This window comes from Lissotriton vulgaris, chromosome 12 (assembly GCF_964263255.1).
Source record: "Lissotriton vulgaris chromosome 12, aLisVul1.2, whole genome shotgun sequence".
NCBI lineage: Eukaryota > Metazoa > Chordata > Amphibia > Caudata > Salamandridae > Lissotriton > Lissotriton vulgaris.
Genome location: NC_141700.1, coordinates 251,883,549 through 251,897,744, shown reverse-complemented (window position 1 = coordinate 251,897,744; position 14,196 = coordinate 251,883,549).

Sequence of the window (14,196 nt, the reverse complement as noted above, 5' to 3'; positions counted from 1 at the left end):
TCTTCAGTGAAAAGCTTCCTGTTCTACTATTAATATATTTGTAATAATGACCACATCAGACAAGATTACATTAGTCGCACCCTATGCAAGATTACCAGCAGTGGACGGGAAATATCCTTAACAACGACTCTGTAACAACGAGTTCCGGAGCAACGCAAGCCGAACGACAACTTACACAAACGTCATAGCCTGAACCACGCATGTACATGGTTCAGGCTAAGACGGTCTAGTGTTCCTTCAAGTCGTTGTTCGGATGAGCTTCAAAACAGTAACAGGTAACAGGGGTTCGTTTTAAGGGAGTAGGGGGGGTTAGTTTATAGGGGGGGGTTGAGTTTGTTTTTAGGGGTTAAAGGGTTTGGGTTAGTATCTAGGGGCTTGGAGGGGTTGTGTAAGATTTTAGGGGGTGAGGGGGTTTGAGTTAGTTTTTAGGGGGTGAGGGGGTTCGAGTTAGTTTTTAGGGGCTGGGAGGGTTTGTGTACGTTTTTAGGGGCTGGGAGGGGTTTGAATTTGTTTTTAGGGAGGGGGTACAAGTTGATATTTAGGGGGCAGGAAGGGTAAGAGTTTGTTTTAAGGAGGTTGGGGGATTTCAGGGTAGTTTTTAGGGGGTTGGGGAATTTGGTGTAGGTTTAAGGGGGTGGGATGAGGTTGATTTGAATGTAGAGGTTAATCATGGAGTTTGTGGTTCATGAAGTCATGATTAGTGGTTTAGGTTTGGTCGTTGTTTAGCCTTCGTGGTTCAGGCACTTGTGATTTTGTAGGTAGTTGTTTAGTCATACAACCGCAGTCGTCACCTCAGGATAGGGTTTCCAGAAGTGATCACTTCAATCCATCAAGCAGCCTCAGGGTTAAACAAAGCAATTTAAGCACATGTTTCCATTTCTCCTCTCCAAGTCTCACTCCAAGTAGGATGTTGTCTTTTCCTGTAGCTATGATTTCAGCAGGTTTAGGAGAGTTATTGAGGGATGCCATCCATACTTATCAGTAGAGCCAAACCTTCCCTGTCCTCATACAGTAAGAAGGGCTGGGGCAGTACCCTTATTAACAATCCTCCATAGAATGGCATGATAATCCGAGCAACTTTATCTCCGGGTTGCACTACTAAATCAGTGTCTTCACTGTTTAACATTATCACTTTTACCTCTCCTTGGTCATGAGTCTGTGTAAATGAAGCACTTTCCTTGCAATTCTTGTTTCATGGCCTGATACACAGCATACAGTTCTGCAAACTGGCTACTCTTTCCTTCTTCAGTGGTAGTAGTTAACAATTTCTTTGTCACAGGATTGTATGACACTGCTTTCCAATGCATCTTGACCCCACATATCTGGCTGAGCCATAAGTAAACCATACATGTCTCTTGTCTTCTAAAAACAAAGCTGCAAAAGGTTCACCCCACTTCACAGGGTATTCCTGTAGCTCAGGTACAGCCTGTAACACCTCTGCATCTTCCACTGGGGCCCGCGTCACCTGCTAATGCTACACTGCAGCACCTTTGGGGCCTCCTTGGCTCTGTCTTCTATGTACCACTTCCACTTGATTATACTGACTTCTTGTGCATGCACTATTCTGAGTCTTGGGGAACTCCTCATCCATTGCATTATAGGAATCTCAGGTCTCAAAATCACACTGTGCCCCAGGGGCAACTGCTCAGTGTCAACCAAGGCCGAATAACATGCAAGCAACTGCTTATCAAATGGAGTGTACCGATCTCCAGCATCTGGTAACTTCCTTGCCCAAAACCTTAAAGGCACACTTCTTTCCTTGCTTCTGCCAGGAACTCCAGTTATCATACTGCCTTTTGACGGTCACATTTAGCTCAGCACCCCCCTCTATTACTGGCTACAAATCCAAGCACGCTGAATATCCTACTTTGCTGCTTCAAATGTATTCTGTTGCTGCTCTATCCACACAAACTCATGCTTCTTTCGCGTAAACTTATACAAAGGGGCCAAAATCTGACCTAAGTGAGGGATATGCTGTCTATAAAACCAAACACCAATGACCCTCTGAGCTTCCTTCCTATTTTGTGGCACAGCAAATTCTTTAATCTTTTGTCTCGCTTGTGGCACCACCTCTGTGTCCCTGATGCCATTGGATACCCTAACATTTCTTATTTTGAGACAGTTCCTGTACCTTTGTGGTATTTATCTCCCACCCTGTAAGTGCTTCACAATCCTGTTCAGTTGTATCTGCACTTGTTTGTGTGTCTCTCTCTGTATCATCGCATCAATGTAATGACAAAGCTGCACCCTGGGGATGACTGATACCTCTTTGCAGGGGATCCGCCACCAGCCAGTGACAGATGGTAGGACTATGCTAATAGCCCTGAGGCAGAATTTGAAATGTAAATTGCCTACTGTTCCAGGAGAAAGTACATTATTCTTGGTTCTGAGTGGCTCGGTATAAGGATTGGCAATGTCAATAGTCTTGTACCACGTCCCAGTGTGCTTCTGTATTTCCGCAATTCAAGTTTTGGTATCTGGGACAGCAGTAGTCAGAGAAGGAGTATGCTTGTTCAATTTGCGATAGTCCTGCACCAACTATTATCACGTTTGTGCACTTGTCACACGGGTTATCCCAGGCGGTAGTGATTAGAATCACTACCCTTGCCTCTATCAAGTCTTGTATGGTTTCACTGATCTCCTCATGCCCTCCTGGAATTCTGTACTGTTTCATATGAATTATCTTAGTATCTTGCGGCACCTTCACTTTAGGAATCATTAAATGACCCACTCTCGTGGTATCTACTGAGATGTACCTTTTTGATGCAAATTGATAACATCCATCCTCTAAATACAAAGTCATGCCTTTTAAAATGTCAATTTCAATGATGTACTCTAGAATAGGCACTATCAAAACAGTGTATTCTCTTTTTGGGAGACTCCCAATTCTCCTATAGACCGTAGTTTGTACTGCTGGTATTTCCTTTCCACCCAAACCTGTAATTGTAAAATACTGTCCTTTGAGGCCTCCCCTCCAGTATCCACTAGGGCTCGCACATTTTGGATGTTCCGATTCTTCCAATAAATCTCAACTCTAACATGGGGTCTGTTACCCTTGCGAGCCCACCCCTGCATCAATACTTGGCCATTTCCCTTCTCGAATTTCGCCCTGTGCACCTTCGCCCAAGTCAAATTTGAATAACCTCTCCGATAATCTTCAAGAAACTCCTAATCCCTGTCCCCACTGCTGCTCCGGTCTTCATCTTCCCGGTCATAACTCATATATTCCCCCCATCAGACAGGGCTCTATCTTTTTTCCTGTGGGGCTCTCTTCGTCCTTCTCTATTTCCTCCTTCATCTCTGACTCCACCTTTTTGGTTCACCTGCTTGTTATCCTTCTTATTCACCTTTCTATTTCCCTCCTTGCTATCCAGCCCACGCCTCCGAGACATCTCCCACATACTCTTGGTATCAATGCCATCAATTTCCTCACTCGACACGCCATCTTTCAACAGTGCCATAAACATGTCTCTCCTGAACAGTCCATTATTATCAGTACAAGTTTTAGACTGGGAGGACCTCTCGTTCTACTCCCCCCCCCCCCCCCCCCCCCAACTCACGCAATTCACATACTTCCACAAACACCTGAGACAAGGGATTGCCTGTTTGATTAATCCGCAATGTCATGACATGTTTGTAGGCTGGAGGAGCTAAACAAATTTTCTTATTTCGCAATCCATTCATCAAATCATGAAGAGTACCCATGAGAATTGAAATCTTTATTACATCCTTTCATTCTATCCATTGTATTGTAATTGTATTTATATAGCGCTTACTACCCCTGACAAGGGGTCAAAGCACTTTTTGCATCCCTCAGTGTAAACCACGGCTAATCAGTTGGCGGTCAGTCTGACTCAGTCGGGTGTTTGTGTTAACATCCATCTGCAGTAAAGTGGTCTGTCCGTTTCCCTGATAATTCCTAAACTCATCTTGCACAAGAGTATTATTGCTTAGTATACAAAACTTCAATGCATCTCTATGATCTAAATGCACTCACTGTGCCCCAAAATCAAACCAGCTCACCATCCATGCAATCAACATTTCACCAGACCTCTGTCGGAATATGTCTATGATGTCACTAATCTCCTGCTGTGTGAAATCCTCGAAGGAGTTCACCAAAAGCCCATGCGGATGTTGCTGTAACATTCACAAGTATATTGGATGTGCTTGGATGGTTTTCTGACCCTCCATCTCATTCTGACAAATATCCTGTACACACACACCCCAGAATCTGAATTTTTTTTTAATGAATCCCATATGGTACCATCCCACTACCTCTGGATTCCAATCTAAACTTGATTTAGCAATAGCCAAATGCACCTTACTTTTATTAATCTTTCATCTGTTTCTTCCATTTATATTGTGCTACACGAACCGCTGCCCTTTCTGCCACAAGCTGATAAGTTTCCAACTTATCTTCGAATACTTTATTCTGACATGACAGCATTACAGAAGCATTCTTTGCTTCCACTGGCTTTTTCCATCACTTCACGCTCCTTTTCTAAATTTTTCATGCATTTTCCTATAAGCATTTAAGAGGATCTGGCCTCTTCGATCTAATGTACAAAACGGTTTCCCTTTTCAATTGGCACTTTTTGCAAGCAAATTAATACATCTTCTGGCTGCACCTCAAGCATACAGGCACTCCAGTTCTCACTCAACCCAGCACAATATGACCACTCATGAGCTTGCTGAATATACGGTACCAATTCCCATCCTGGTATTTCATTTGGTATCTGGGAACCTGATTTATCCTTTTTTTTTTGCCAAACATTCAGCCCCTTTCGCTTTGAATCCTGCAAGTGATGCCAAAATGTCTTGCTTTTCTTCAGAACACCTGAGCAAGACTTCAAAACACCAGGACACAACATGACCACGCTTCAAAATAGGACTCCTCAAACTTAAAAGTACCAAAATACAGCATAAACAAAAGCTCAACACATTTGCCAAGGAAAGGGGGATATGTATTACAGCGAATTCCCAGATAGCAAATGGCAATAATGCACAATTAAAATAAATGCATATAGTGAATTTATATACACAAGAATAAATGCTTAGAAAGATAACTGCATGTACACACAAATGAGTCATTAAAACTTTGAATACTTCACCGGCTGCCTGTCTTGCATCATCCTGCCAGCATGACTGGGGAAGCTATTGACAGTCTCAGCAGGAGCTCTCCGCCAGGAAAGGGATCTAGGCAGTGTGTCCACTCCTAGAAAAGTTTTCTGTCAAAGTGTCAGGAAGTTTCAGTCTTCATACTCCTTAGTAACATTGAGAGAGACTTCGCCTCCCTTCATCTGCACTGTAGGTGCTGGCTACACTCTGTGTCAAGGTCACTCAACGGAGCTGGCCAGGCTCTGGTGGGAGCTGAGGCAGAAGCCTTCACTTTCTCATCGTTGAACACTGTACGCCTATCTCTTGCTCAGTGAAATGAGAAACAAGTCTGTGTCCGCGCAAGTAACCTGGGCCTGCCTGCATTCGCAGCTGAAAGGCAGGGTCAGACAGACACAAGATGGCACCGTACTCACAAATGTAGTTAAAGCAGAATGGAGTCAATGGTCAACATACAATCTGTGTTTGAATACCTGTAGCCTTACAGCACCAAAGTTAGTAAGAGAAGTCCTGAACGTGACACCACAAGATTTTTCGAGAGCAGTACCCCTATATGCTGGTAGTTGGCGTCGCACAGCTCAGCTGTCGTCTGCACCGGAGATGATGTGGTCCCAATATAGGCACCACTTAGGCGCGCATATGTCTGTTTTTCTTTCTGCAGCAGCCCGGCGCTCATCCGAGAGAAGAGTTACCCCTCAGTCAGTTTTTGACTGAATTTTTTCAATGTTTTGTCAACAGTTTTGAGGTTTTTCTTCCTGGTGTGTCGAGGATGTCATTGCGTAAGACTGGATTCAAGCTCTGCGGAGCCTCACTGCCCTATGTTGTTGACAGACCCACACCTCATTTGTCTGTGGTGTTTGGATCGGGACCACGACTCGTGCTCCAATTGCCGGACAATGCTCCTGAAGGCTTTGAGGGAGCGGTCCCTAAAGCTCATGGCAACCAGGCATGCAACCCCTTGCCTAGATCCCAGTCAAGGGAAAGGGCATGGGACTGGTCGGAGAGACCAAAGTAGACATTGGCCCACTCAAAGTCCTCAGGACATTCGAGTAAGGCAAGTCACATGAAAAGAAGTGGAAGCGTTCTGCGACTTCTCCTTGTCCTGCAACTTCTTGTCTGTCGATTGTCGTGACGAGTGAGCATCTGCATTCTAGGCCTCGTTCCCAGGAAACTGCACCTGGGCTGACTCCGCACCGCCCCGACTTTCCAGAAGCCGGAGCAACTGCCGCCAAACTGAAAGAGTTCAATGAGGCCGTTTACCTCTTATTTGGGCGGCTCGACCCCTAAGACATGCCTTTGGACCCTGCTGAGTCAGAGTGGATACAGTTGTGCAAGTGCTGCCACAGGTCCCATAGAAGGCCCTGGCCGCACTCTCCCAAGCTGTCATAGATGGGAGAGATGCAGCAATGTTCATAATTTGATGCAGACTAGACACAACCATCTCACTGGGCCGGGCAGTTTCCACAACAGTGGCCGTTTGGCGCCATGCCTGGCTGAGGACTGTTGGCTTTTCAGTGAATGTCCAAGCTTCCCTTACGAATATACCCTTCGATGGCACCAGTCTCTTGGGAGACATGGCAGATTAAAAACTCCTTTAAGGACTACCTGGCTAGGGCCAGGTCCTTAAACCTCGTGGCAGCCCCCCTGACGTATTTCAAATAAATCACATATGAGCTGTACTTACCCCAGCTCACCCAATGAGTCTTTAGTTAAATAATCAGTCAGTTGGCAGTGAAGAAAGTTCAATCATTTATTAAACAAAATACTCTATAGAGGAGCCTCTCCCGACCTCATCCCTCGAGGTGCGCAGAGAAGACTGCCGGCTTACAATTAAGACAGGTCATATATACTTTTCGAACACACATGCGGTCACCAAAGATGGAAAAGTACAAGATGCTTCTAGGGGCCTCAAGAAGGACCATATTTGGCACACAGAATTAGCTCAGAATAACTCTATTCATTATAGTAAGTAAGAGAGGTTGACTCCCCTTACCCCGGCACTCGGGAGTACAGGCACGACGTCTCCCGGAATGTGCTTATCACATTCAAAACCAGATGTAACCTTGGGCCTTCAGACAGAGGGAAGGACAGTCCACCTTCAGCTGCTCCTCTATAACTCGGAGAGAAGGAGTTCTGTCGGTTAAGAAGGAAAACACGTGACTTCAGCTCAACTCAGAACAGGGCCAACAAAATGGCGTCTACATGGATTCTCAGGACAAATTCACTTAACATAAGGAAAACACTAAAACACTCGTATTTGATCAAGGGAAAGTATACAAAACGATACACGTATGTTAGAAATGGGATTACTGGTTGGCCAAGGCTTGCGCCAAGGCCAGGCAGAAACCACCATCCCTAAGTTAGGGTAAGGAAGTCACCCGCCAAGACAACCCCTGCTCACCCCCTTAGTAGCTTGGCACGAGCAGTCAGGCCTATCTCGGAGGCGATGTGTAAAGCATTTGCGCACGCACCCACCAGTAACAACCTCCAGGGCCCCCTACAAAAGGAACTCCACACAAGGTATATATGAAAATAGCCTTTGTATTAAAAGAACACATTAGATCGGAACACACACTTTACAAGGTGCCAGAGGCACGGGCAGAATTTACAGGGGACTATGTACAGGACAGGGCCAGGGGACCACTGCCAGGAATATGCACTTGGTGGAATTGGCATTAGAACACATAACAACTGGGAGCTTCATAGAACTAGCATTTAGAACTCACTCTAACCAGAAGCAACATACATGAGGCATCGGATATTCAGGAGGGAAGAAATGACAAGGCACATAACACAACAGGAGCACCTTCCGAGGTGCAACACATAAGAACTCTCAGGAAATCACATTAACATTAGCTCATAACTTTCAACAGGCCAACTGGCCTTTCTGGGGCTAGGACGCCCAATGTCGCAATGTCAGAACAGGCTGCAGGTAGCCAGCAATAAACCTAAACGTGGCAGCTCCCCACAAAGTGCTGGGCAGCTGTAGAGGATGATGAGGGGAGGGATAACGTTGGAGCCTCACAGGCTCGGCACAATTATGCAAAAGGTGGAGCCTCTCTGGCTCGAGAACAAAGGTGCTGGGGCTGAGCCTCGCAGGCTCGAAAGAGAAATGCCGACGGTGGAGCCTCTCAGGCTCGAGAAACAACTGGGCCGCCTTTGAGCCTCTCGGGCTCATGAATGAATGGGGGGGGGCTTGGTGGAGTCCCTCTCAGGGGACCCGCGATCATGAACTGCCCTCTGAGCCTCTCGGGCTCTGAATCAATAGGTGGAGTCCCTCTCGGGGGACTCGGCATCAGGGGAGGCCCCACGGGCCTCCGAGCACCCAGGCGCTTGCGCTGGAGGGGAGGGGTGGGCACCGGCAATGTGCCCCGACGCCCCTCCTCTCCTCTCTCTGCAGCACTCACCGGGTCTGTGGACGCGCTGGTCTCTACTGCTCTGCTGGCCTCCTCTCGCTCTCCGGGGCTCTCCCTCGCTCTCTGGAGCCCCGGGGGAGGGGGGGGTCGGCAGCTTCTCTACGGCAATGTAGGAGCGCGGAGTAGGCTCCCGCCGCTCCCTGTTTCCTCGGGCTCCGTCAAGTCAAGTCAAGTCAGAAATTTGTATAGCGCGCTACATACCCAGAGGGTCTCAAGGCGCTTGAGGAGGGGAAGGGAGTTACTTGTCGAATATCCAGGTTTTAAGTTGCTTTCTGAATGCTAGGTGGTTTTGTGTGAGACGTAGGTGGGTGGGGAGTGAGTTCCAGGTTTTAGCTGCGAGGTAGGAGAAGGATCTACCTCCCATGGTGGTTTTATTGATGCGGGGAATGGTAGCAAGGGCTTGGTTGGAAGATCGAAGCTGGCGAGGAGGGGTGTAGAAGGAAAGTCGTGTGTTGAGGCATTCGGGTCCAAGTTCGTAGAGTGCTTTGTGGGCGTGGGTTAGGAGTCGGAAAGTAATCCTCTTATTGACGGGGAGCCAGTGGAGGTTTTTCAGGTGGTTAGAGATATGGTCTTTGCGTGGGATGTCAAGTATGAGTCTGGCTGATGCGTTCTGGATGCGTTGTAGTTTTTTCTGGAGTTTTGCGGTGATACCGGCGTATAGGGTGTTTCCGTAGTCCAGGCGACTTGTAACCAATGCATGGGTGACTGTCTTTCTGGTTTCGGTGGGGATCCAGCGAAATGTTTTTTTGAGCATGCGGAGGATGTTGAAGCATGAAGATGAGACTGCGTTGACTTGTCTGTTCATCGAGAGAGAGGAGTCCAGGATGACGCCCAGGTTTCGTGCGTGGTCCGTCGGGATGGGTGCTTTTCCAAGGGCCTCTGGCCACCAAGAGTCGTCCCAGGCGGAGGGGGAGGTGCCTAAGATAAGGACTTCTGTTTTGTCTGAGTTCAGTTTCAGACGGCTGAGCTTCATCCACTCTGCTACTTCTTTCATGCCGTCATGTAGGTTGGTTTTGGCGGTGTTGGGGTCTTTGGTGAGTGAAAGGATCAGTTGGGTGTCGTCTGCGTAGGAGATGATGTTGAGGTTGTGTTGGCGAGCGATGGTTGCGAGGGGGCTCATGTATACGTTGAAGAGGGTGGGGCTGAGTGAGGAACCTTGGGGTACGCCGCAGATGACTTCAGTGGCCTCGGACTTGAATGGTGGGAGGCGGACTCTCTGGGTTCTTCCGGTGAGGAATGAGGTGATCCATTCCAGTGCTTTTCCTTGGACCCCGATGTTATTGAGGCGCTGTAGGAGAGTGCTATGGCAGACTGTGTTGAAGGCTGCGGAGAGGTCGAGGAGGATGAGGGCGACTGTGTCTCCATTGTCTAGTAGAGTTCGGATGTCGTCTGTTGCAGCGATGAGAGCGGTCTCCGTGCTGTGTTTGGCTCGGAAGCCGGACTGTGAAGAGTCGAGGGATTTGTTGCTTTCGAGGAAGGCGGCGAGCTGGTTGTTGACGGCTTTCTCGATGACTTTGGCCGGGAATGGTAGGAGCGAGATGGGGCGGTAGTTTTTGAGTTCGGTGGGATCCGCTGTGGGTTTTTTGAGAAGGGCGCTGAGTTCGGCGTGTTTCCAGTTTTCCGGGAAGGTGGCGGAGTTGAGGGAGCAGTTGATGACGTCTCGGAGGTGTGGTGCTATGATGGAGTCTGCTTTGTTGAAAATGTGGTGCGGACATGGGTCTGTGGGGGATCCTGAGTGGATGGAGTTCATCAGGCGGATGGTGTCCTCGGTGGAGATTGGGTTCCAGTTGTTAAGGATGTTCGAGGGGGGTGCAGGTAAGGCAGAAGACTGGGTGGGATGGTCTCCGGGTTGGATGTCGAAGCTGTTGTGGATGTCTGCAATTTTGTTGTGGAAGAATGAGGCTAGGGAATCGCAGAGGGCTTGCGAGGCGGTGATGTCGTTGGAGTTGGCTGAGGGGTTGGTGAATTCTTTGACGATGTTGAATAGTTCCTTGCTGTTGTGGGCGTTGTTGTCTAGTCGGTCTTTGAATGCGGTTTTCTTGGCAGTCCGGATCAGTTGGTGGTGTATGCGGGTGGCGTTTTTGAAGGCGTCCCTGGTGCTGGTGTTTGGGTCTTTTTTCCAGGCTTTCTCCAAGGAGCGACAGAGCTTCTTGGATTTCTTAAGATCATCATTGAACCAGGAGGCGTTTTTGCTGCCAAGTTTGATTTGACGTTTTTTCGGCGGTGCTAGGGTGTCGGCGCTGTTGGACAGCCATTGGGTGAGGTTAAATGCTGCTTGGTCGGGGTTTGAGGAGTGGGTAGGTGGGTTTTGAAGAAGCAAAGAGGAGATCTGGTCGATGTTGATTTTGTTCCAGTTTCTTTGTAGAGTAGGTTGAAGTCGGTTGTGAGTGGTGGTTTTATTGTAGAAGAAGTGTACGCAGCTGTGGTCCGTCCACTGGAGGGTAGTGGTGTGACTGAAGGAGACATGTTTGCTGGAGGTGAAGATGGGGTCGAGTGTGTGACCTGCGATGTGAGTGGGCGTAGAGACAAGTTGTTTGAGTCCGAGGTTCGCGAGGTTGTCCAAAAGGGAGGTGGTGTTGCTGTCGTTGTTCTTTTCCAGGTGAAAGTTGAGGTCTCCCAGTAGGATGTATTCTTCGGAGGGGAGGGCGTGTGGGGTGACAAAGTCGGTGATAACGTCGCTGAATTTTGCACGGGGTCCTGGAGGTCTGTAGAGGAGAGTGCCTCTGAGTGTGGTCTTGGGGTCGGTGTGGATCTGGAAGTGAAGGTGTTCGGCGCTAGCTAGGTTGACGTCTGAGCTGGTTGAGATGCGGATGGAGTTCTTATGGACGATAGCGATGCCTCCTCCTGTTTGGTCGATGCGATCCTTACGGATGATCTTGTATCCTTCAGGGATGGCAATGGTGATGTCAGGGGCTGATGAGGCATTCATCCATGTTTCTGTCAGGAAGGCGACGTCGGGAGAGATGGTGTCTAGTAGATTCCAAAGTTCGATGGCGTGTCTGTGGACTGAGCGGGTGTTGAGCAGGATGCATTTAAGGTGGTTGGTGTCGGGTCTCTGCTTGGTGTCGGTGGATGAGGGGTTGGTTTTGGTGCCGTCGAACTTGCAGGAGTTGCATGAGAAGGGTCCATGGGTGTGTCTAGGAGCGGCTTGGACGCAGTTGGGGGAACGTCCGGGGTTAAGGGCTAGGAGAGTGGAGGCGTCGTAAGTAATGCGGGAGGGCCGGGCATTGCGAGGACCAGGGGCTCTGGCGCTGGGCGCGGTCAAGGCGCGGACGGGCATAGACGGGCTTACCTTTGGCGCACCTTCGGCGCAACTGGGGCGCGACCGCTGCGCGTGGACGCTGCGCGTTAGGTCATTGGTCATAAATGGATGGTGGAGGGGGCGGAGCGTGGGAGGGGCTCAACAATCTCCTCGGGCCGGCAGCCAATCACGGCGCGGCCCGGGGACGGACATCACCAGGGAATCCCGGGCCGGCAGCCAATCCTAGCGCGGCCCGGGGAGGATGTCACGAGGGGTCCCGGGACAGCAGCGGTGAACTCAGGGGGATAACGAGGGGTAGGCTCCCTCGAGAATCAATTAAATACGAAATAAAGCGAGGTAGGCACTCGCTGGGGGTCCAGGAACCTCCGTGTGATGGGGCAAATGCTGGGTGGGCACCGGCTTGGTAAACAAAGTGCTTTCAACGCTAGGGCAGAAAGGAAGTGCTCCCAAGCGCTAGAAGGGAATAACCAGCGCTCCCAAGCGCTAGGCAGGAGAAAAGGCGCTCTCAAGCGCTAGGGGCCAAGGAAAGCGCTCCCAGGCGCTAGGGCAACAGCAAGCATCAAAGTCCTTCAGGGGTCCAGGACCTCAGCAGTCCAGGGGCTGGGCAGGGCCCAGGGAGGCAAGCCTTCCCCTGGGCCCAAGCAGCAGCATGCCCCTGGGAGATTCAAGTTAGGAACAAGAACAGTTTAGAAGAGGTCACAGCCTCTTTTTATACATGAAATTCCTTTGTCTAAAGGTGCAGGGTGGGGGAGAAACCAGTCGCAGCTGGTTTTGGGAGTACTTTGTTTTCCCCAGCTACCCTTTCCATTCACCAGGCAGGCTAGGGTCATCAGACGCACCCCAGGGGGTGGAGCCAGCATTGTGGGGGAAAAGCCCAGCCCTATTCAGGATCCAGACGCAGCCCCTCCCTCACATCAGCATGTTAATCTCTCCATTCACCACCGGGGGAGACCCACACAGACTCCTGGAGCCAGGCTCCCCAGCCGGCTTCAGCCAATCACGAGCCGGCACACTTACTGCACACACACACATGTCTGGAAGTGGCACTTCCACACTAGACACACACACGCCACATACATCATCATGTAGCATTCAATCACACGAGTCCGCACATACCAGACTCGAGCCTGTACCCCCCACGCATCAGGAACTACCAGGGATACGCACACATTCCCCATGCATTCCTATGGGAGGGCAGGCCTCTCTCACCACACCCACTCAGAGCGGGAATCACCATCCCCAGGTCACATATAACAAGCAAAAACTTCAGGGGAGGACCTGCCAGAAGGGCCAAGTCCAACAACGTATATAGCATACGTCGGAGAGTATATAGGTACATCATGCTAACAACTATATAACTAGGTCTAATGCTAAAGACTGGGAGAGAAAACAAGTTTTTGTCCTTCAGATCCACCCTTTTACCATGATGTAGCTAACTTACTGGAACTCAATCTTTAAAAATGCCTTCATCAATCCCCATTATTTTGTTTATTTCTTGCTGAATCATTTGCTTATTCACAGCTGAGTGAGAAGGAACAGTGGCAGAAGAAAGTTTGGTGGCACAATAGGAACAGCATGCTGGCCCACAGTGTATGCAAAGACAGCAGGTCAATATAACACCAGCTATGCCTACGAAGATCATTAATAGCTTCCAACCCCAAGTGGACAATAATCCCCGGAACCACCAAGAGAAAGACCAGGTGCCATTTTCTGCGTGAATTTCTGAAGCTAAACGATGCAATTTCTAGATAGCCAAATGGACAGTGGGGGCCGAATCAGGGATATACATGTAGCAGGAGCTGCAGATCACGCGACAAGCTCCTCCTCGATCGGCCAAGATAACATCTAACACCATTCGATTTTGAAGCGTGACGAGTCTCGTCGCCTGAAGCTCCACTGTCATATTAGTGAAGATATCCGTAGTAATATTAATAACTCGCTCAACTACTCTACCCCCCTTTTGTACCGCTTTGTTTGCCATAAGTTGGCAGGGTATGCTCAGACGTGAGTCCCTTGCTCACTTTGTCACTGAATTCAAGCAAGCCGGGCTGAAGACGGCTGAAATGCCAGAAACCGGTCCTCGGAAGCTTGTTTCCGGTCCAGGGAAGGCATGGTTTGGCAGTTCGGGCTAGACTGTTCCCATGAGGCACAGGGTCAGACTGATTTGCATATGGCCATGTCTGAACTGGGGTAGCAGAGTGGGCTAAAGAACGGTGATGGATTAAACCCAGAACTGTTGACTGGGTGTGAGTGTTTGATTGGTTCAGATGCTCCGTCCATCACCACCCCCTTTTGTACCGCTTTGTTCGCCATAAGTTGGCAGGGTATGCTCAGATGTGAGTCCCTTGCTCACTTTGCCACTGGATTCAAGCAAGCCGGGCTGAAGACGGCTGAAATGCCAGA